Genomic DNA, 22,419 nt, shown 5'->3' on the forward strand with positions numbered 1-22,419 from the left:
GGCTGTTTTGGAAAGCCATTAAGGATCTATTAGTTGCCAAAGAGTCCATCCATAATTTCACCTAATGTCCTCTCTAGAGCTTCCCATCGTTATCTTATGTTATATAGCAATGATAATTCAGAGTGTTCAGGCGCCTCTTCAGACAATTCATAGAACATTTGTGCTTTGTTCTCTAAGGTGAATGATTATTTTACTGAAGATGCTAGTTGGAAATATCCTGCACTTAGAAATTTCTTTCCCCTTTCCTCCTACAATATTTCTTTTACAAGCATTTCAGAAACATTAATTTTAGCTGAACCTGTAGTGGAATTATTTTCTGATGAGCACAAACCTTAACAAGAAACAGACATCATGAAGCTACTATGTTCCAAGTGAAAGTGTAGTACAATACAGTTAATGAGTTCCTGGATATTAAGGGATATTATGTGGCTCCACTTTAGTGTAGTATTTTTAATGCTATAGGTAATACATATGTGTCAGCAGTGTGGCGGCCTAGAGGTGGAGCTCTCACCTCACAATCAGGAGGCTGTGAGTTCGATCCTAGATAGCGGCAGATATTTCTCTCTCTGGGCACAATGAGTCAGTTGCGAACTCCATGTAGGGATCAGGAAGGGCATCTGACCAGTAAATGCTCCAGCTCCATTTAGTCAACCTGACTCCAACCCTGATGCAAGGGATTACAGGGTCATTAAAAGAAAAAACAGGCACTTCATATGTGTATTACTGATGTGTAATTTAATAAAAGCTACTCATATGTGGGCATCTTGGGTATTCAGTCCCAGAGTGAAATACAAAAGGACACCTTTAATTAATTTACAAATTTGATAATAGCACTAAATGTTTTTGTACCTTTTTGGTACAAACACTCCCCTTACAAACACATATTTCTAACACCTAAATAGACCCATATTCCACATCTGGAATACTGCAACCAATTTTGGTCACCATACTACAAAAAAGATGTTGAGATTCTGGAAAAAGTTCAGAGAAGAGCAGCTAAGATGATCAAAGTCCTGGAGTCTAAAACATATGAAGAATTTGGATTTGGCTAGTCTAAAGAAAATAAGAAATAGGGGTGACATGATAGCAGTATTCCAGTATTTGAGGGGCTGCCACAAAGAAGAAGAGGTCATGTTATTCTCCAAGGCACCAGAGGGCAGGACAAGAAACAGTGGTTGGAACCTGATCAAAGAGAGAAGCAACCTGACATTAAGGAGAAAGTTCCTAACAGTGAGGACAATTAACCAATGGATCAGGTTACCTTCAGAAATCGTGGGCACTCCATCACTGGAGGTTTTAAGAAGAGACTGGACAGTCACTTGTCTGAGATGGTATAGGTTCTCCTGCTAGAGTGGGGGGCTGGACTAGAAGATCTCCAAGGTCCCTTCCAGCTCCATTCCATTCCATTCTATTCTATTCTATTCTATTCTATTCTATTCTGTTCTATTCTATTCTATTCCATTCCATTCCATTCCTTATTAAAAATGCATTTTTGTCAGGTCCCAATAGATCCCTTTCAGGATGCTGCCATCCTGATGGGAGGGAGGACCTATGGAGCTTTCCTGTGATGTGTTTAGCTTTGCTTTATTTACACTGCTCCTTTTTGCTTGGGTGTACTTTCTGGGGAATGTTAGGGGGGAGGGAAGTGCCCGAGGTTATCTGCCTGAGCAAGGAAGAGACACCTGGGAACATCTTCTTATCACAGTTTCCATCCAGAGTTCTCACAACATCTTTGCACCTCTGGATTGGCTTCTATGGACTGGGCAGTTGGGAGGGGTTTTGAACAGTGGGGTTTAGCCTGATGATTTCACATGGGATCTTCAGATTCTGTTGGCCCTCTCTTGCTTTCACTAACTCTCAATAAAAGTTCCTTTTGAAATAATGCCGGTTTCAAGAGTTCTGTTATCTTGAGAGATTCAGCTTGAATCAGGGCCTTACTTCGGGCATTACATTATATTTTTTTTTATTACATGCTCATTTATTGCCACTCCACCTCTATAGCAAGGAGGAGGAGGAGAAGAAGAAGGAGGAGGAGGAGGGTTCTTCAGAATTCTTTATTTTATTTTATTATATATTTATGAGGCTTATTATCAATGAACAGAAGGAAAATGTGATTTCCGAGCAAATCTCTTTGGAACAATTGCAACTGACATTATTAATCCTGATTTAGCACCTGTCATAAATACTGTAGTTGTACAATGCAAAAAAGATGTATCTGAGTTTGGAGCATATCCTTAATAAAATTGATTTCTAAGTTGTAGTCAAAGCTGCCAATCTAAAACAGCCTCTGATGATGGGAGCCAATGGATTTAAACAAGCTACACGGCTGTTCAAAATTCTCGGCCAGCCCTTGGAAACTTCCAATAGATTAAGATGCTCAGTATGTTGTAGAATGAAACAGTTCAGGAAGAAGCTGGTATATTCTAACATAATGGGTTTTATCCAGACTAAAACGAAAAATCTTGAAAATTCAAAGGAAAAATAATAATAATGCTCAACCACATTATTAAAACGACTGAATCAATTTAATCTTTCTTATGGTTTGTCAGGCTTATAAAATATTATATTTCTCTTCAGATAAAGTTACATACTACAGTAGCGCAAAGATAATCCCCGTGGTCTTGGCATATGTTAGTTAATTGTCTCAGAAGGAAATACCATAAATACCAAGCTGTCAACACCCATGGGCATTTGCTCATCTGTCACTGTGGGAGCACCAGACTGGCTGAGGTGCTCCGAGACATTTTCTCAGCCACGTAAATCACAGCCATTTCTCCTTCCCCCTTCCTCAATGGTCAAGTCAGAAAGAACATATGTTAATAAAAATCACCTTTGCCTCCAAGGTATGTGCTCATAAAAAAATGATGCAGCTATGATAAGCTCTGTGTGATGTGATTCAATCTATGACATACAAGATTGCTTCACACAGCTATCCCTCATGTATTGAATGTGAGGCACTGGATTTGATGGATACACTATCCAAGTACTAAATTCATGATGAAGCAGAATTTGATGGCACAGAAGGATTTGTGGACTAGGAGACAGATCACACAACCTGTGCTCCCCTTCTTCATAAAATGACACCTCATTTCACCTGGATGATGATGATGATGATGATGATGATGATGATGATGATGATAATAATAATAATAATAAAGTAGGAAGGGACCTTGGAGGTCATCTAATCCAACCCCTGCTCAGGCAGGAAACCCTATACCATTTCGGACAAATGGCTGTCCAGTCTCTTCTTAAAAACTTCCAGTGTTGGAGCATTCACCACTTCTGGAGGCACGTTGTTCCACAAATGAATTGTTCTAACTGTCAGGAAGTTTCTCCTTAGTTCTAGGTGCTTCTCTCCTTGATTAGTTTCCACCCGTTGCTTCTTGTCCTGCTTTCAGGTGCTTTGGAGACTAGCTTGACTCCCTCTTCTTTGTGGCAGCCCCTGAGATATTGGAACACTGCTATCATGTCCCCCTCGTCCTTCTCTTCATTAAACTAGACATACCCAATTCCAGCAACCGTTCCTTATATGTTTTAGCCTCCAGTCCCCTAATCATCTTTGTTGCTCTTCTCTGTACTCTTTCTAGAGTCTCAACATCTTTTTTACATCGTGGTGACCAAAAATGGATGCAGTATTCCAAGTGTGGCCTTACCAAGGCATTGTAAAGTGGTATTAATACTTCATGTGATCTTGATTCTATCTCTCTGTTAATGCAGCCCAGCACTGAGTTGGCTTTTTTGGCAGCTGCAGCATATTGCTGGCTCATATTTAAGTGATTGTCCACTAGGACTCCGAGAACCCTTTCACAGTTACTACTATTGAGCAAGGTACCCACTATACTATACCTTTACATTTGGTTTTTCTTACCTAAATGTAGAACCTTATTTTTTTCACCACTGAATTTCATTTTGTTAGGTAGCGCCCAGTGTTCAAGTCTGTCCAGATCCTCCTGTATCTTAAGTCTGTCTTCTGGAGTGTTGACTATTCCTGTCAGTTTGGTGTCATCTGCAAATTTGATGAGTTCCCCATCTATCCCCTTGTCCAAATCATTGATGAAGATGTTGAAGAGCACTGGGACCAGAACAGAGCCCTGGGGCACCCCACTACACAATTCCCTCCATGTAGATGCGGTTCCATTGAGGACCACATGCTGAGTACGGCCGGTCAGCCAGCTATGAATCCATCTTATGGTGATACGCTCTAACCCACATTTTTCTATCTTATCAAGTAGTAGGTTGTGATCTACTTTATCAAATGCCTTACTGACGTCCAAGTAAATTATATCCACAGCATTCCTCTGATCCACTAATTTTGTCACTTGGTCAAAGAATGCAGTAAGATTTGTCTGGCATGATCTGTTTTTGACAAACCCATGTTGGCTTTTAGTAATGACTTTGTTTGCCTCTAGGTGTTTGCTAATTTGTTGATAACACTCGTTATCAATTTAGAGAGTTCTGGATCAGTTAAAAGCTATGCATTGATTGAAAACGGATTAACTTTCTCTTGTTAATAATCCACTATTTATAAGCTTTTTATACATTAGATGAACTATCAAATGGAATACTAGATATCAAAGTCCCCCCCCCTTTTTTTAAGAGGTTCTCTGAGGCTGCATGTGTGGTTAAGGCTACAAGACGCTCAGTCATGTCTTAGGAAAATAGAAGAAAGGGGAAGCTTTCTTAATTTTTGCTTTAAATTTTACTTTCTCATCAATCAGGAGCAAATGTAGATAGAGATGGCACATATCCTTACAGCAACCAAGAATTGACCTTTTGTTGTTGTTGTTTGGAACATATGTCTGATGCTATAGCTCCAAGTTCCATCCATAATCCTTTGGATTGTAATTTCCATATGCATAGACGTAGAGCAGAGCAGAGCAGAGCAGAGTAGAGTAGAATAGAGTAGAGTAGAGTAGAGAGTAACGTAGAATAGAACAGAATAAAACAGAACAGAATATTTTATTTGACCAAGTGTGGTTAAACACACAAGGGATTTGTCCATGACATAATATGCTGAATGTTATATTTTGTGTATTTAAGTATGCTTTTTGTTTGAAGCTCAAGCCAGCCAATGTTAAAATATTTTTAGAGGAGAGAGATCTAATCATTTATATATCCTCTAATCTCTCTGTTTGAAATCACCAAGGCTTTAAAAAAACACTTAACTTTGGCTGGATCATGATTGTTTTTTGTTAATCCTTTTTCATTCATTGGTATAGCCTTGAGTGAAAAAGTGACATGTAACTTAAGAGTCAAAGGCACTTCACATATATTACCATATGAACTTGTATTTATCCTTTGCCTCTAAAAGGATTGATCCTTGGTGTGCATGCATGACAGTGTGGGTTCACCTAAGTCATACTTTCTTTGGAGAATTCTGCAAGGCAAAATCATGCATGGAACCTGGTGGAGAAATTCTTTACTAATTTGTCTGTTTTCTTTTAATATTTTCTGTTGATAAATCACAGTACTATTGCAAGATCTATTAAAGCTCCATATTTTGCCTGTTCAGCATCAAGAAGACTAAAATGCTCCTTTTAAAATTTTTTAATAGCCTTTTCACTTCTTTTTGCTGGGCCAGTCATAGTGAATAATATGAGCCAGAAAACTTTTCTTTGCATTCCCAGCTCCTGGACAACTAATATATATTTGGCAGTAATACTGACATGAATAAACAAACAAACAAAAAACTGGGAAGTAGATCATTTGAGAAAAAAAAACAAAGAAAATGCTGTAATCTATGAATAATTTTCATTTTGGTCCATTTCCCCTTGCAAATACTCCTTTGCATGCTATTTTGAATTATCTAAAATCTTTTATCTGCTTTTTTTTAAAAAAAAACCAATAACATAGTAATGATAATGAATATAAAAAGGATGCAATGGATTAAGCCTAATTCCTAATTGTGAACTAAACTGGGTTGCTTTGAAATATTTGAGGGATATTCTGAAGCCGACCACACAGCAAAACTTTATTAAGCATTTGGAATGTGGAGAGACCTGGAGAGAGAGCTGCTCTGAAAAACTTGATCATGTGTTCCAAAAATCTTCATATAAGGATGCCAGAACTATTAGGGAAAGAAACAGTACAGTTCTGTGACTGATAGCTGTCATTTTTCACCACAGTTAATGATTTTGATGGATTCTTATTTACAGTGTTTCAGAGGAGGGCTGCTGAAATAATATTTTGCGAAAGTGTGCTACTACTCAGATGTCTTCTTCTTAATGAAGAAGTTGAGTTTGGTTGTTTTGTTAGAAACAGAAAAATAAGAAGAAGATTTTGTGGCATGTTTGGAATTTGGAGCAAATTAATCCGGAATGTTTTCTTTAAAAAATTTTTCCACCTAAGATATTTAATGGACTTTCAATTTCTTTGGTGGAGTCCAAGCAGAACATAGAAACATTTTCACTGACAAAATCTTTCAACTTCTGTACCAAGCTACCTGAAGCTTTGCAGGCTGTGTATCTTGTGACACCTTAGATATATGAAATTTCCAAAACATTGTCACAACAATCATAGCTGTGAACAAGGAAAGAAAACTGGAAATCAAAATTGTTTACATCTCTCTCTCTCTCTCTCTCTCTCTCTCTCTCTCTCTCTCTCTCTCCTTAGCAAAATAGTCCTTTTGTATATTTGTCTGTATTTTTCCATGTGTTGCTGTTTCCTAAGGAATTCCTTTTTCCCATTCATCCAATTTTGTCAAGACCATTTGAAAAATAATACAATATTGAAATAAATTTATACAAATTTCCAATGAGGTACACTGGAAATGAAAGAGATTTAATTTTCCACATGAGATTTAGTTGTAGCTCCTGAATCAAATAGGGGGTACCAATTTAGTCTAGTGCACCACTGTATCACATATGCTAAAGGAACTATAGGAATATATAGAAAATAAGTACAAATAAGTTCAAATGGAATATTATACATGGAAAAGGGGCAACTTATAAATCTAATTAATAAAAGAAGAATTAACTATTAATTCCTAACACTTAATCTACGCATGCACCCAATATTTTTAGTGGAAAGTCTGGTTTACATCACCTTTTGCTCCCAGAGAAAAGGTAGGAATTTATTAAAGTTATCAAACCAATGGGATGATAGATATGAAAAAATAAAAACATGACTCCCTTTCTATACTTTTTAGTTCCAATTCAGCACTAGCACAGGCTTCACCTAAATTATCCCAAAGATTAATTCTACTTTGTATACTTTCCAGTAAAATGCTCAACACTATCATGTACAAGACCGATGGTTATGCAACAGACAAAATAATAAAATATCCATGAAGCAGGACTTGTAGGCTGTAGCCCACGGATTTATTCTATTATCAAACTGTAGTTTTTAATCTGATACTCAAACATAAGTAATTATAATAGCATTCTTTCATTTATCATTTTGTAATAATTCTCTAAACCAGATTAAACCATCAAAATACTCCTATTTATTTTTTAAGTCTCAGGATATATCCTAATAAGTAAATATTGTATTCTGGCAACATGATTATACTTTTTTATGTGCAGGGAAGTGCTAACTTCTTATTGTTTTATTGAATTACCATTATAAAGAGTTTCCATAAATATCTACTTCTGTTTTTTTTATCAGAATATTTTTTTTTGTAATAACATGGTCATTTAAACATCATATCTTCTGATATTTCATTCCCCCTTTCACTCATGCTGTATGAAATAATGGAATGAGATTTTTAACAGAAATATGTGTCAAACCTGACAGAATCCTAAAGCTTGAAGTTAATCAGACTTCCTCAATAGATTTAGAAAATGCCTTCCAAATTGGGCCTACTATGAGCAGACTCTATTGGAATTTAAGCCCTTTGTTAATGACATGGAGTTCAGACAAACAAGAGAGACATTGTCTATGCATATGTTAGAATATGACAATTTGCCTCAAGGCTATTCATGGGGGAGGAGGGGAAGTTCTAGGAAACAGAGAAATGGAATCAAGAAGACAGAGTACAGTTTTATAACTCCAGCTTCTAAGTTTAGCAAATGGTTCAATAGAGCTCTCTAATCACAGTGCTCTAGGTGTTGAGGTATGTTATCGTAAAGTCATGCTACTAACCAGTGCTCTTTGCTAGTTCTATTCTAGGAACCAAAAAGATAAAAGTTTTATTGTGGAGTGTATGGAACCAGAGAATGTAACAAAACTTCAGAAGCTTACCCATCACCAGAGGGAAATCAAGAGTGAAAAGAATGGAACGGAAGGATACTCCCATCTTTTGATGCAGAAATATAGTCTTGGTATATGAAGAGCATAGCCATTTTCATACCGGAAATTCAATTCCTGCTGGAGATCAAAGTGAAAGGATGTACTATTCACTGAAACTTATCTATTATAAGATAACAGTAACATTTTAAAAAGCTATGGGATAAACTAGGACTATGCTAGGTTCATGGAATCCTGAGCAACTAAAAAGACCACTTCTTAAAAAAAAATAGCTGTGAGAGTTGCTATTCTTGAGATATATATCAGGAGGAAAGATGCTTGATAAGTCTTTCCTATCCCATAGGTGAAAACAAGGAAATTTTCCTGTGGGATACCATATTTAAAAAGTGCATTAATTGTAAGGACAGGAAAGGAAGAATTGCGGTGGAAAGAGGCAGGTGGAGTTGATGAAGCAGAAGATGAATGAGATGAGGTGATCACTGGAAAAGGGGAGAAAATGTAAATAATCAGAATGGCAAAGAGATAGAGTCAATCAGTGTGACAAGACAACAATGTCTGTGATAACAAATCAAGCTTGGCACCAAATGAAATTTGGCATTCGGCTAAATGAAAAGAGATTTTGCTCCCAAGCCAAATGTGGCATCAAATCAAGTTCCTCTGGCTCATCACCAAATCAAACCTGGAGAAGGTCCAAGTTCATTAGAAAGTGAAAGTGATTGGGGGAGTGCTGCATAAAGAACCTGATTGGTCTGCAGGGGGCACTAAAGGTTTCCAGTTCTTCTTCCTTGATGACAAAGTTGTAGCAACCTTGGCCAACCTTATAAGAGGCAAGAGAACGTGTCTTTTGAAACTGTGAAACAGCCTTGCGCAGTGTAATAGCAAAACAAAAAGTTTTGCTTTAGCTTTGTTGGGAAACTAAATAAACAATAGCAAGGTTTAATCTATTTTTTTTTTTTTAGGAAGATTTAGCTTAAATCTACATACAGCCTTGGCAATCTTATCATTAAGATAGTTTGTGCAGTGTAGTTTCAGAGTAATTTTGCATCTGATTTGAAATGCAGATGAAGTGTAGAAAACATTATACATAACTTCAGTCTAGCAGCATATTAAAAAGGACTATATTCTCCTATTCTGGAGTTGCAGAGTAACTACTGTCTACTCAATTACCTTTTCTAAATAAAAAAGAGGGTAACCATTGCTGTAAATAATAATGACAAGAAAGAATTCTTAATATGAAAAGATACTAGTAACTGAGAAATGACTTGCAGTAAATGCCTACAGTAACTCAGAGAGCCTGTTGCTATCTCTATTGCCCAGAGATTCAGATAATGCTATCCATTTTCCTATAGTGAAATTCTATTTGCTAGCTTATTCTGTTAAATGTGATCCTCAGTATTTGGCTAATAATTGTAATGGACAAAGTGCATAATTGATTATGTGACTATGGTAGGAATATGCAGGATAACCAAGTTCTATTTGAAAATCAAGATTTGAAATTTGAGGCAGTTCAACTTGAATTTGAAATCAAGTAAATAGAATAATGAGACAGAATCAAAGTGCCTGCAGTTTCTTCATTTCATTTATTTACTCTTGTTGGACTGGGGTGAAAAGAGCAGGGATGGCCAAATCTTTATCTTTTCAAAGTTGTACGGCTAAAATGTTTGATTTTTTTTTTCAAACATTCTACTTGTACCTCATTTAAAGCAAGAAAGAGAAAAGAACAGCACTGAAACCTATGGGCTGACTAGCTGAGGGCTTTTCAACCTTTTCATCCATTGTACTACTTTTAGGATATGGCAACATCCAAGTACCACCAGTCGGCTAGCAAGGTGTCAAAAACTTGATGACCAAAAAAAAAAAAAAAAAAAGGAAAAAAGTGATAAAGTACAGGTAGTCCTCAACTTACAACAGTTCACTTAGTGACTGTTCGAAGTTTCAATGGCACTGAAAAAAAGTGCCCCCCAAGCCTGCTCACCCGACGGTGCTCTTCTTCCTGTCCGAGGTTTTCATTGTTGTGAGCATTTCTGTTGAGGATTGGCAGCAGGGGTGGGGTGGGGGGATATTGGTTTTTATTTCACCCGTCTGCTGGGTGGTTGCAGCAGGTTGCAGCAGGTTTTGGTCACTTCACATGACCCTGGGACACTGTGACCATCATAAATATGAATCAGTTGCCAAGCATCTGAATGTAAATCACAAGACTTTGGAGATGCTGCAACATTCCAGCTGATCAGCGCTTCTTCTGAGCTCAGCAGAAGCGCCAAGATCAGTGCTGAGCTCCAGCTGGATCCTGGCACTGATCCTGGTGCTTCCGCTCAGCCCTGACAGCCCTGCAGCTCCAGCCATCTGTCGCTCAGGCTTGTGCAGTGCTGCCACTGGTTCAGCTCATTCCCCTCCCCTGCTACCACTTTTCTAGGATGGTCACGTACCACCTGCCAGGTGCCAATGTACCACAGGTGGTACCCGTACCACTGGTTGAAAAGTTTTGGACTAGCTAATAAACTCATTTGGGAGAAAGAAAGACAGAAGGCAAAAAAGTGAGAGTTTAGGAAGGACAAGAATAAAAGCGATAGATTTCACATAAGAAGCAGCAAATCAGATTTATTTATTTATTTTAAAAAAAGAATCTATCACTGTTCCTCCAAAGGAAACTGCCTAAATGAAATCAAGACTGAGACACAATCAGCAGAGAAGATTTCCACAGATATCTACTAGATGTCTAGTTATGGATGAAGTGTCCGATCCCTTTCAATTATTTTAAAAACGATTGAAATTATTTTTCTTAAAACCAGCATAGAACTTGATAGACATTTTTCTGTGATGCTCCTCATATTATTTAGTTTGCTTCTTTTTTTATCAATTGTTGTGGGAATAGACTTGTATAGATGTAAACTGCTTTTATCAGCACTGAAAATTATTGGTGAAGTTGGAATGAAGCCTAGTACTGAGTGTTCTGGTTAGACAGTGTCATCAATGCAATGAACATGAATTTGGGCAAATTCTGGGAGACAGTGAAGGACGGGGGGGGGGGTGTCTGGCATGCTGTGGTCCATAGGGCCATGAAGAGTTGACTTAGTGACTGAAAAACAACAATTGAATGTTCGATTTCGTGCCTTCTCAAAGATATGTGGTATTTATTAGGAAAGAGGAACCATTGTAACTTAGGTCCTTTTCTATTCTGCATGAACTCAGCCATGAATTTTGGCATTTTCATTATCAGTTTGTTAAATTTTAATTTAAAAGATTGCATTTATTATCATAAATGATATTTTTGGAATATCCACAATTATATATGGAAATCCTAGATAAATACTCATTGAACATTGGGCCTGTTGGACTTTTAGCTTAGCAGGTGAAGAGGTAATGGAATAGCCGTGGAGCTGGGATTCTTTGAGCTGAGGAAGAGGGCGCCTGGTGGTATGTCACCTGCTCTGGATGTGTCTTTCAGGCTATGCAGTTGTGACGTATTAAATTTATATGTCACCCAATTTCCAGTGACTCTGTATTGTTGTAGCATGCTGGTCCTGTGAAAAAAAATTGGGCCAGACTTTCAATCTAGTTTTGGTGGAAGGCTTCTGCGTGTAGGGATGGGGGACACTGCTGCTCTTGCCAAGGTGGGAGACAGGAATGACACAAGTGTGCTCCTGGTTTCTGCTCTGCCTGTTGAGATGGAGAATACATTTTTCTCCTAGCTGGCCACCTGTCTTAAAGTGGAGTGGTATGGGGACAAAGAATGGTAAGATTGTACATGAATAAGGGGGTTATGAAAAGGCCAGCCAGTCCGTCAGCACTCCCAGGAAAACCAGATAGGAAACAGGATTAGATGAATTAGTTTTAATTATTGTAAGGGTGCATGAAAAGACTCTTGCAAGTCTGAGGGCACAAACGTCCCACCACTATTTTTAACTGCTTGGTGGGGTCCTTCCTAAGTTTCTTTCTCTGACTGTTAAGTCCCTGGTGATTCCTGCTTCTCTTGTTTTCTTGTTTCCTAGGCAACGTCTCTTCCACTCTTTCCCCAAGGCCATTTACACATTCCTTTACACCAGGGATGTCAAACTGCCAGCCCGCAGGCTGGATGCATCATGGTGAAACCGCGCCCACCCCATTGCCGGTAATGGGAAAAAAGTTGCGATACATCGCAACACGTCACGTGATCTTGCATGTTTTACACCCCTGCTTTACACAATCAGACTTCCCATGCTGACTCTGCACAAAGCACCCTGATACTTTACACTGGCTGGTTATTAAGAGAAGTTTACTACCGTTGGGTCCCTCAACTTAGAGAACGGAAGAAATGGAAGCATTCAGGAGATGATATTCTTGGGAAGGGGCAAAAAGGACAGGCCATATCATCACAGTCATCCTGGTCATAGGGAATTACAGCAGGATAAAGGCAGAGCCACTCTTGGTGAAGATAGCATTGGTGTCTGCTACTAATGCTATGTTCCAGCCGCTGTCCTCAGCCTTAATGCTTGGTCTTTGGAACTTCAATGTCCTTAGCCTCCAGCTATTGTTGCTTAAAGTTGTCCTGTAATAAAGGGTGCCTTATCTAAAATTTTATTGCCCATATGGATGACCTCTGGTGGCCTTGGGACATGGATAATGCATTTGTCCTAGCCCGTGATCTCTTAGGTCTTTCAATGGCATCAATCATTCTGGACCAGTTCCAGGAATGGAAATAGGGGGTCACTGTTTCAAAATGGTTCTCCTCCTTCCTTTTGGTCAGTGGAGTTAGTGGGGGAGAACTGTAGCCCTTGAGTTGTTGGACCTTGGCCCAAATCCATTTTGTGTGTCAATTGTGCTCTGTCCTGGAATGAGAGCTTCTGGTTATGGTCATTCATGCCTTATAACATCACCTTTTAGATGGACTCTATAAAGTAGCCATGAAGAATATGGCTTTAACTGGTCTAGAATGCAGGAGCAGGAGCAGTTTTAGATTTATTAAATGTTCACATTTAACAGCATGCTTTGTGAGCTTTTCATTGAAAGCTGAGGTGCTGGTGATCTTTTATAATGCCTTTCATGGGACAGGCCAGTTTAATTATGTGACAGCCTCTGCCTATGGTCTTAGTCTATACAACCAGATCTAGCAGGTAGGGCATGGTCTAGGTCCCCCTTATAAAACAATGTCATGTTGCATACAGTATTGTGCCTAGGAAGTTTGTCTTCTCTGCTGCATCACCTGCGCTATGAAACAGCATCTCTCCACACACACACACACACACACACACACACACACACACACACACACACACATCTATATGATCCAACCCTATTAGCCTTCCAGAAAACCTTGCAATCCTGTTCTTTCCTGAAACTCTTAGAGTGTTAACTGAGCCTAGCATTATGATTGTGTGGTTTTATTTAAGGGCCTCAGTTGCACATACCACAGACACATGAATGAATGAATGAATGAATGAATGAATGAATGAATGAATGAATGAATGGTGAACTCTCAAATTTCCTCTTTCCACTATATATTCAACATGGTCAGTGATTAATATATACATGTACTCTCTCTCTCTCTCTCTCTCTCTCTGTGTGTGTTTAGTAGTGGTTTCTTTTTGTGTTATATATGTGTGTTTACATGTATGTGTAAGTGTGTGTATATGTATATATGATTTTTATTGTTAGAATAATGAAATACAAAGGAAAACAGGTTTTTATACGGTAACAGTTGTATAACACAAAAAACTCCTGCTACTAAACATACAGTAAATAATAAATAAATAAAAACATTACAGAAAAACTTTGTGGTAATACATTCTCTCCTTCCCTCTTGTTTATATATAGTATTTTTGGATTTTTATATTTTTATCATAGGTCACCTAGAGTAACTAGATGAGCTGAGTATCTATATAAATTTTATAAATAAATAATATTTTGGTATGCAATCTAAGATATGATAGTGTATACATTTCCCTAACACATACATTTCTGTAAAGAGGTTTTGAACAAACATTGTATTGCAATGTTCAGAAAAGTGTGGAATGCAAAAGGCAAGTTAAGTTCTGATCTGCATACTAGTAAGAGTAGTACAAATTAAAAGAGTTTATTTATCCTCTATCTTGCATCTCAATCAGTATCCTCAATCTTGCAAAACCCAGCAGATTCTACCAGTACCCTATATTTTACCATTTGCAACATTTAATGACAATAGGACAAGACAGCAATATTTAAAGTTTATTAATAGCAAAATGTTAATCTCCATAATCACACTAATGTGTATATCTGTGTATTGTAATAGCTCACGTACAGTATCATCAGCACTTTGTCATTGTCCATTTTAAAAGCCTAATATATTTAAGTGCCTTAACCCTAAAACACTGTTTTTGTGCATATGATTATTCTCCCTTTAAGATTAAATACAGATTGTAAAACAAAAAAGTAATTTCCCATTATTTGTCTTGGCTTCAGTGATAGTTAATATGAATTTGTTTAGTGAGCAGTGCTTTACAGTAAGCTCTGGACATAATGAGTTATTGTAAGTGACACAATGAAAGAGATAGTTTTCAAGCCTAATTTTTAAAACTAATGTATCTTTTAATGGCTTTCTGGATTATGTGTTAAATTTAACACTAAAAATGAATCATTTATCTTTAGGCTATTTGCATATCCATTCTGCACATCAGAAATGGGTTAATGCATTAAAAGTTACCTTATGAAATATACAAAAGGTAGTATTCTTTGTATATGTGCATATGCAAGATGTAATATCTAATGTCTAGGTGTTTCCCTGAATACTGAAATATTTTCAACATAATTTTTATATTCATTTTAACCTTGAACCTTTGATAGCTGTGGCTTCACTTCTAGTCAAGGCATCATCTCTCAAAAGCTGAGTGATCAAATATATTACCTTGAAAGATGTTTTTGTATTGATTTTAAAAAAATGAAACAAAAGACAGCAAAATAGGTATAGGTATAACAGATTTCGCTACATTCCAGGTGTGAAAAATGTCACTGTTCCACAGATAAATTAATTATATGCTGATGTATATAGGCACACATGTATAATCTCCAACTAAATTGGAGATTAACTAAAATAACTTGGGGCTACTCTGAAAAGTATTTTTTCATTGTATCTTTCTTTTTAAAATTTAAAATTTTAAACTACAAAACCTAGTCATCCTATCAAATGACAATAAGATTTTCTTTTTTTAATTAAACTTTATTGGTTTTTAAAACATAAATCACATAATAGTTGATTAACAGTGTGTTTGCCTGGCTTACATTTACAGCAACAATTAATATCTATAATACATAATCCACATATTCACACAAATGTTTTTTTTTCTTTTTTCCCCCCATAGATATTCTCTATGATAGTTCCCATCATCAATATTCTTAATTTTCACTTTAATATTTAAATATTTTCCCTTTAATCAGTATCATGCTTGATCAATGTGTTTCGCTGAATTGGAGCGTTTTTCCCTCTATTTTTCCCCAACCAATCATACAATTTGTTCCAGATTTCGTAGTAATCTGTTTCACTCTTATCCTTAAGTTCTAACGTCAACCTATCCATTTCAGCACAGGATAAAATCTTGATAATAAGATTTTCCTTCAACAAGTGAGCCTAAAATTTCTGTTGCTAACCGAGACAGTTGTTCTGTGAATTTTGCCCCAGTTTACAACCTTTCTTCCCACAGCTGTTAAGTGAATCACTGCAGTTGTTATGTTAGTAGTACAGCTGTTAAGTGAACCTGGCTTCCCCATTGACTTTGCTTGTCAGAAGGTTGAAAAGGGTGATTATATGACACACCAACTGTCGTAAATATGAACCAGTTGACCAGCATCTGAATTTTGATCACATGACCATGGGGATGCTGCAATGTTCGTAAGTGTAAAAAATGGTCAAAAGTCACTGTTTTCAGGGTTTGTTTTTTTTTATAACTTTGAACTGTCACCAAAAGAATGATTGTAAGTCATGGACTACTTGTATTCCATATTTTTTTAGGAACAGTATGTTTTTTTGTTGTGATTTAAGGGGATTAGTTGCTCTAATCCAACGTTTCCTAATATATGTGGAGCCTATAGAACATAGATAAAATCCATGTTAAAGACTAATTCTTTTCAACTGGCATTTAACTAAATTTACTTTGTTTGTTTGTTTGTTCACAAATCTGACAACTTAAAGAATGGTTACACTTTTTAATGCAAGTATATACCTGATTACTAGAGAACCTCACTTGGCTTTTTTGCTGAGTCTGTGGTTTAAACAGCTAAAGATATTTGGTGAGCTAAATTTGTAAATTGATTAGTTGATTGTATACTATGTGCTTAATTTTCTCACATAACCATTATAGATCAGTTTCAAAAATCACTAAGGAGAACTCAGAATCAATTAAGACGTACTTTTGCATCTATAGAAGCCATATTGACTTGTTTTGATTGGGTCTATCATACTTCATATAGTTGACCTGATAAAAAATGGGTTTCCCCCACCACAGCACGTCTTTCCATTGTAACCTGATGGTTTTCCTTTAGTGGAGTACATGCTTATTATAATGGCTGAACTAAAATATGTCTGGTTTAAACAGTGTTCAATTTAGTTATGCATCAATACATTTTTAATTAAAGGAATCTGACAGGTACAATAGTTGAAGACTCCAAATAATTTTCAAAAGCAGCCTGTTTCTCACAGATAGATAATCACAATCTGTCTCAGTCATACTGGGTACATAATATTTTATTAAGATATATACCACAAGACTTTTTTTTAAAAAAAAATGTGTTCCATGAACAACAATTTTGTGGTACGTTTGTAATAGTCGAGGCATTGTCCTTGCTGAAATAAAAGTTAGCTAATAGGAGAACTTGATTAGTTGTCTCTACAATAGCCATCGGCTGCTGAGCACTCTGTATCTGCTCTAAAGCTTTAAACCTTTGTAATAGTAGGTGAAGGTGGTAAAGCACAGTGTTGATAATAAAATATTTTTTTTTCTATAGGAACACTGGAGACAGACAACTGCTTCATCTCAGATACCTACAACCTAAGCCTTCCCTAATCAGATGCTCTCTAAATGTGTTGGGCTTCCTCTTCCAAAAAGACCTTAACTTAGACTTCTAGGAATTGGTGTCTTAACAGAATGGGAGAGGGTGTAATGTTGATTGATGTTATATTGTTAATTTTATTGTTGGGATTATCCTGTGTATAAATATAGTTGCATGCAATCTGCCCACCTCCAATAGTAAATAGTAGTAGATGGCAAGGGCTAAACGATATGGAATCCTGTTGACACATTTTTCAAACTTAAGAACCTTTTAAAAACTTTATTGGCTTGTTCAGTTATTTAAATTATTTTGGAGCTGGCTACAAAGACTAACATTTATAAGAATTATTCTTATAATTTTTACATGCCTAACAGTATTGTTGCCCATTAAGGAAGAGTCTGCCCCTTTATATTATTTAAAATGGTGCTAAGTGTATACCTTAACATTAGTCATCTGTCAAACCTTCAACAGCATTAGACTTGGACTATAATTCAGAAAGCTTTAATAGTTTGCAAGCAAAGGATATTGTGGTGGTTAGCAGTTATTTAACCACAAAGAAAGATTGCGTTGGATATATAGCGTCCCTCTAATTTCAGGTTTTAAAAATGAAAAGACCAATTTTAAACTTGTTAATAGAGTGGGTTATATTTAATACAAATGTCCATGTTACTGTATTAAACTGCACTTAAACATTCTTATAGTGATACATAACCTTGAAATGTTGGCATTAGGTATAATTGCCAACCATTTCTCCAAAAATGTGTAAATAGATTATACTATTTTGAAACCCTAAAAGCACCAATCTGGTCTCAAATTAACCATTTGTAGCCACTGTTCGTGAACAAGAAATATAGAAAGAAAGGAAAGCATGTAATTCAGCTTAAGTATCAGCCAATTTTATATTATGCTCTATCTCTTATTCTTGTGGAGGGTCTCCAGCTTTCTAAGAACAACTATGGTCATATCTTTGCAGATAATGATTATATATAACTTGTTACCCCCCAAAAAAAATAGTCTTTATAAATCGTCAGAAGGATATTCTCAAATGACAAAACATCTCACGGGAAGCTGGAAATGTGAAGGAAAACAATATACGCCTTCGAGAAATGTTCTTCAATTTCTTTGGGGAAATGGAGATTATTTTATGGAGGGTAACTTCCAAAATGTGAAAGGACAAACACAAAAGAATGAGGAAAATATCTAATTAAATGAATTAGAGAAGAGAAGCAATAAAAATTGTGTTTCTGTTCTGCCATAATACACTTTGTAACCCTGAGGCCATTGTCTGGCCAACATTCCCAAGTATAAATGAACTCTGACTCCAGTAACTTTCAGTCCTAACATAATGAGAGTGAAGAGAACTTTCCCACAGTCGCCCCAAAGGGAACAACTCAGAATTATATCGTTTCATAAATAAGACAACACAACAAAATAGCATTCTATAGTTGGCTCCCCTCTGCATCTAGACTATACAGAAAGCAAAAAAAGTAAAATGATTAAAGATTGCAGAGACTTTGATTTGGACAAAGTAAAGAATGAATTGGCTAAGAAAAATCAATATAAAGGACCAAGTATGGTGGCTTAGTGGTGAAGATGCTCTCCTCTTACCTGGAAGGCTTAGAATTCAATCTTAGACAGCAGAAGATGTTTCTCTATCAGGGTGCAAAGACAATATATCTGCTGTGAACTGCATGTAGGCGTCAGGAAGGGCATCCAGCCAGTAAATCCTCAGCTCTATTCAGTTGCCCCAATTCTACTCCAAATTAAGGGATTACAAATCCATATAAAAAAGAGATTTTCTGCAACATTCCTTGTGAGTACAGGTATTCCTCTTTTACTGACCACAATTGAGACTGCCACAAAGCAAAGCAGTTGTCAAGTGAAATGGTGACTGTGCTTATGATCTTAGTTCAGTTTTCCTTTGTTTTACAGACATATAAAGGTCTTAAATGCAATGACTGATCATAAAATTATTTGGCATCACAGTCATAAGTGTGAAAGTTTGCTAAATGGGGCAGCTGCTAAATAAAGGCTACCTTTATTGTTGTGGTAATAGGAAAATGATTACTTTCCCTTCAGAATCATATGTATAGTAAACTATCTCTTTTTAGTGAATCTTCTAAAGCTGCTTTCATATGTTCAGATCCTTATAGAACAATTGCCTAATCCTTAAAATCTAAAAGGTGGCAAACACAGTGAAAACAGCAATACTCCAGAACCTCATCCCCTTGTTCCCTGATATGTAGATCAGGGCTTTTCAACCTTTTCACCCATTGCACCACTTTTAGGATATAGCAATATCCAAGTACCACCAGTCGTTTAGCAAGGTGTCAAAAACTTGATGACCAAAAAAAAAAAAAGGAAAAAAGTGATAAAGTACAGGTAGTCCTCAACTTACAACAGTTCACTTAGTGACTGTTCGAAGTTACAATGGCACTGAAAAAAGTGCCCCCCCAAGCCACAGCCGAGCAAGACACCTGCATGCCCACCTGGTGGCACTCTTCCTCCTGTCCGAGGTTTTCACTGTTGTGAGCATTTCTGTTGAGGATTCGCAGCAGGGGTGGGGTGGGGGGGTGTTTGATGGGGGGTGTTTCCCCATCTGCTGGGTGGTTGCAGTAGGTTTTGGTCACTTCACATGACCCTGGGACACTGTGACCGTCATAAATATGAATCAGTTGCCAAGCATCTGAATGTAAATCACAAGACCCTGGAGATGCTGCAACATTCCAGCTTATCGGCACTTCTTCTGGGCTCAGCAGAAGCACCAGGATCAGCGCAGAGCTCCAGCTGGATCCTGGCACTGATCCTGGTGCTTCTGCTGAGCCCTGACAGACCTGCAGCTCCAGCCTTCTCTCGCTCAGGTTTGTGTGGTGCTGCCCCCAGTTCAGCTCATTCTCCTCCCCCGCTACCACTTTTCTAGGATGGTCGCGTACCACCTGCCAGGTGTACCACAGGTGGTTCCCATACCGCTGGTTAAAAAGCCCTGATATAAATAATATCTTGATAAAAAGCATATTGACCATCTGAAGACAATATATAACCAAGTTTGTCCATATTGAGTCAGATATATATAACCAGATCTTATTCTATGGGGTTTAAAACTTCTCTAAGGAATTGAACTCAGAGATCATTGGAGGTCTTTTAATCCAATCTCCTACTCAAGATGGATACCCTATACCATTCCAGGCAATGGTGTCCTATCTCTTCTTAAAAGCCTCCAGTGTTAGAGCACCTACAACTTCTGGAGGTAAGTCGTTCCACTGATTAATTGTTCTAACTGTCAGGAAATCTTTCCTTAGTTCTAGGTTAGTTCTCTCCTTGATTAGTTTCCATCCGTTACTTCTTGTTCTGCCTTCAGGTGCTTTGGAGAATAGCTTTGGAGAAGCCCTCCTCGTCTGAAAGGTATTGCAGGAGGGAATATATTAGAGGGAATCTAGTAGAGAGTGATACTAGTATATATTCTTCCTAAGCTGAGAGAGGGGGACAGGGAGAGGGAGAGAGAGGGGGAGAGAAAAGCACTGATGTAATATTATGTCAAACCCAAGAAACACAACACAAGAGGATAGATTATGAAGTCATATTACACCTGGTAAACAAGCACATGTTTATATCTTGTTTACCAGGTGTAATATGACTTCATATCTATCCTCTTGTGTTGTGTTTCTTGGACTTGACATAATGTCACATCTGCATATCTCTCTTTCTGAGATCTTTAGGAAAGATTATTCCGATAGATAATAAAAGGGTGAAGTCCGTTTCAGGCTGAGCAGACCTCCTGACAATTTTGTATATCCTAATACTTAAATATATATAAAAATGCACATCTAGATATCTCTTTCTTGATGTTACATGTAAGAAAACATGATTCATGACAAAGAAAATATTAACAGTTCTGTCATGTGACTGCAGAATTGGAAATGATCTCCAACAGATCAGTTTCTTCTGGTGGATGATTTTTTTTCATCTTTATGTAAGTCCTGTGTCTTGCTCCTTTGGGGATTAATCAAGGCATAACTTAAATGCCAATCCCTTAAAAGTGCCACAAAGTCCACCTTTTAAAGTTTTCTGAAAACCTTTGGATGAAACTCTGCATGCAGTGTCCATCTTTGTCATGATCCAGATCTATTATAATGCTTTTCAAAGATAAATCTGATTCTTTCCCAAGTTATAATGTTGGATTTGTTTGAAAACAATCCTTTACAGTATGTCTGCCTGCCTGCCTGCCTGCCTGCCTGCCTGCCTGCCTGCCTGCCTGCCTGCCTGCCTGCCTGCCTGCCTATCTATCTATCTATCTATCTATCTATCTATCTATCTATCTATCTATCTATCTATCTATCTATCTATCTATCTATCTATCTATCTATCTATCTATCTATCCTAGGAGGGCTATTCTGAATACATACATCAAAAATATTTCTGTATCTGATAGAGAAATGTTTCTTCCTGGTTGTCTCCAGAATTATCTAAGGAATGAGCAATATTTTTTTAAAAAAATTACAGTCTGAAACCAATGCCTAAAAAGATAATGAAGCTGCATTTCTGTGCCACTGAAATACCATAAGAGTCAGGAAAATCAGTGGTTTTTACTAATCTGCTTTTCTTTAGATACTTGGTTAATGAGATAAAGCCTAGAGACGAATACCTTGATCTGCCACAGTGAAACAAAAGTCCTTCTGTCATCCACCAAATAACTTAAAGCTATAAATATTTTAGGTTAACCATAGCTGGATAAATTTAAGCTCTGTTAAGCATCTGCACAGTAATATAAGGTGAACAGACAACCTGATTTACTCAGGCAATACTACATGCCAGTATCATGTCATGTTTGCTGTGTTACAAATAGCCCATTAATTATGCTTTTAACATACTCTTTCTCTGGACTTTATAATAAAAGGTCCCATTCTGATATTATATTTAAACAAAAATCAGATCCAACTGGTTCTACTTATCAGATCTAGGTAAGTCTGATAGTATCTGAAATCTGTAAATCTCCCTCAAATTAAGGGTGAGCAATTCTAGATCTTCACTATATAGGACTAAACATATAAAGAGTTGCAAGAAACTAGTAACTGCCAATTTTTGGGTATGTAGTATGTGTTATCATGGTAAGATACAATAATACTCAAGAATTACACATAGAAAACATCCCTTATAATATCCCTCTTTAAAATGAATAGTAAAACATATATAATATTTCTAAATATAATGTATTTAGAGGACCCAAGTTTGAGGAAGATA

The sequence above is a fragment of the Crotalus tigris genome, unplaced genomic scaffold (genome assembly GCF_016545835.1).
Source record: "Crotalus tigris isolate CLP2741 ecotype Arizona unplaced genomic scaffold, ASM1654583v1 scf7180000024369.3102671, whole genome shotgun sequence".
Classification (NCBI taxonomy): domain Eukaryota; kingdom Metazoa; phylum Chordata; class Lepidosauria; order Squamata; family Viperidae; genus Crotalus; species Crotalus tigris.